Below are 3,402 nucleotides of genomic sequence, written 5' to 3' on the forward strand. Positions count from 1 at the left end.
CATGGTGTGCTTATTCCCCTTTAAAAGTCGAGAAGGAAGCTTTGAGAACCCCCGACCCCCCCCCCCCCCCAAAAAAAAATTGCCACGCTTCCCAGAGAGGCCGGTGAAGGAGGCTAGTCATTGGCCCTGTTGCGTTCCGTGCGCTGTCGTCAAATCACGGCCGAAATGAGCTCAACAATGAGACAGTGGCTCGGTAGAAACACATTTTTTTATCGAGTACATCAACTTTAGACATTGTTTGAAGGGGAACTATGAACTTCAAGGCGTAAATGCCGCCTTTGACGGCATGACTGGTGTTGCGGTGTGGGTGGGAGGGGGGCACTCGCTACCGTCATAGTACCGGATCGTAACTTTTGAAATATTTGAAACACCCGCTCGCGAACTCAAAGATCTCGCGAACTCCTGATTTGCTCAAACTCGCGAAATTAAGTGCTCGCGAACATAAATGAACTTACAGATTCCGAAACATGAAAAACAACTACTGTTCATGTTGCATAATGTATGTGTACCTATCTTGAATTGTTCAAATGCAAATATGATATCTGCAAAATACTAACCGCAAGCAATACTAAACTTACACCATCCGTAGAACACTAATGTTGCAGAATGCTTATCGCAAGAAATACTTAAAGTCAACACCACACCCTTACTTATTTCATTGATTAAAAGACGATACAAAACATTCATCTAATACTTGAGTAACAATGCAGTAAGACATTTTTACCAGGATATTGGTTGGAAGTCCACTTACATTTTGTAAATGCTTAAGCTTGCATTTCTACTTAACTCTCAATTAACCCATTAAGATATGGAAGGCGAGTTAGAGGTAAAGTTCTTTTGACACCAAAAACTTTTTTGCCAGTTTCCGTCATGTAAATCATAGCACAAGTTTCCGAAACGTTACGTCAAAACAACTTGACCATCTTTCAACTTGACTTACCAAATTGGGCAAGCTAATGAAGCAATTGTATTGGCATGTAAAATGTTACTTCTCAAACTGCTTTTCTCTACTTTCTTGTGTCAGACTTTCCTGTTACAAGGTGAGGAGTTACAATCTTGGCTATGTTATTTAAATACCCGCTGCCTTAACTTCTACTAGACACCTTGGTACATCAAATGTACATCAATGTTCTATGGATGAACATCGCTTGCTCCACATCGCTAGCCTCTACCAGGCTCCGTGGTTCGGTGGTCTAATTGTCGAAATTGGACAAATAGAGTCAATAGTACGCTAGGGGAGTCAGCCGACCGAGTAGGACCATTTTCCAAACCTACTCGGCCGGCTGACTACCACATCGCTATGTAATACGTATGGGACTAAAATCAATGATCTAATGGTATAATGATATGATTTAAAAAGTTAGATGAGAGCAAAATATTAGTTACTAGCGAGTCACAATAAACTACAAACAATTTCATCACACTAGTCCTGCCAATAAACCACTAAACCTATTTACAAACCAAAATTATATGTCGAGGAAGATGCAAATAATTTCATAGTGGTGCATTTCTCATGCTCACATCAATGTCAAGTTATCAACACCACTTTATACGGTAATGATATGATTGATGAAATACAGAAACAGAAAGGCCAAAAGGCAAGTCAAGTATTTGACAGCTATAAAGCTGAATTGTCATCATTCCAAGTTGATGTATCGTGCTAAACTGTTTATAGATAAAGTTGACGTCTTTGTATACCACAAAACTAGATATCAACTAAACCAAACTAGCATATATTAACTATTGAACAGGCATAATAATAGCTCTAAATTAAATTCATTTACAGTAGCAGAGACGTCTTCATACTACGTCAGTTGACAAGTTCCTGTGATTAGTAGAACATTGAATGTTAATCAGAATGATCAACAATCTGTTGTTTTAAAACAACAGCTTTGTGATGATTCTGATCAAACATTAGGTAAACATCAAATAAAGATCCCAACAATAGTAGTGAACAAATGAGCTCATCTGTTCACTACTATTGTTGGGATCTTTACGCGACTTGATAAATTACACTTAAACTGTCGTCCAACTCAAGAATTTGCAGTTTTCGTCAGCTCTCTGACCGGATTGCTCTGGACTTCCGACAACCTGTGACTCATTGCTGACGTCAAGTGTCCAGAGCGATTGGGTTGGACAGCTGATCATTCTGTCGAAAATTACAATAAGAACAACTTAGCTTCTCCATAACTAGATTTCTACTTACATGGCTTTACATAATGCTCAATTACTGTTCCAGTAGCAGAGAAGTCACCACGATACGCCAGTTGACACGTTCTCGTACATGACAGTCGTCTGCACTGTTACTTCTTGCTGGCTGCAGCCTGTAATGAAAATAGAAATCTCAACTCCAAACTATTAATGTACAAAGAGATACGGGACAAGTCGTAGTCGTAGAAAAGGAGTAAATACTTTCCTTAAGCCCACCAGTCCGACTTCGAGTTGTCGAGGTTACCGCTTTGTAATCTGCAATGTTGTTTCGCTGTATATCTATACAGATCAACAGTGCCGCCTCAGAGTTGCAATCTGTACTGATTGCCTTTTGTCTAAAGAGATATCAATGCAAATTGGATCACATCACTGTTTATACATGCAACACTCTTAATCTATTGTACGTTTTCACACATTTCTCGTCAGACAGTAAGGTACTGGCACTTGGAGGGGTCAGGAAAATATTCCCCCTGTGCTGCTGATCACGTATATATGTCTGTATGTGGGTCCAGTATTGTGGGTTTTGGGGCATTTCTCACTTAAATGTGGCATACCGCAGTATACCACATCGATTGGGGAAGTAAATTTGCAGCAACATCACAGAATAAGTTCAAGCTTTACTGATCTGATCAATCAACCAGCTTAGGGGGTTAAATATATAAAAAAATCCTCAGTAGGACAATGGATATAATTAAATGAGTGTGATACCTTCATCTTCTCCACAGTGCTGATGGCCTGTAGAACCTCCTCCCGGCTGAACCTCTCCTTCACATGGCGGAGTCGGTCAGCACAGTCTGAACAGGACAGACGAACATACGATGAGGAGTAACATGATGGCTGGTGACCAGCCAAAAAGACTTGTGTTTACAGGACGTGGTTTGCGGTGTGTGGTTTCCCATTAAGGTCAAGTTTTAAAATACAACCCCAGCCAAAAAGCTTCTTGTATAACAACTCAAAGCTTCCTCACACACGCGAAGTGTCCTTAGTTAGTTACGCACACAAGGCTGACACTCGAGGACAGCGTTTTTAGCTGCTAGTAATTGTATCAAGTTCTACAATAACATTTGGCCATTGGTAAGAACGAGGAACTAAGAGACACATGATTCCAAAGATTTTCTAATTCTAGCTTTGTTGGCATCAAATCTCAAATAGACTGGCACTCGTCAGGATAGAATAGACTAAGGCATAATC

The sequence above is a fragment of the Branchiostoma floridae genome, unplaced genomic scaffold (genome assembly GCF_000003815.2).
Source record: "Branchiostoma floridae strain S238N-H82 unplaced genomic scaffold, Bfl_VNyyK Sc7u5tJ_193, whole genome shotgun sequence".
Lineage (NCBI taxonomy): Eukaryota > Metazoa > Chordata > Leptocardii > Amphioxiformes > Branchiostomatidae > Branchiostoma > Branchiostoma floridae.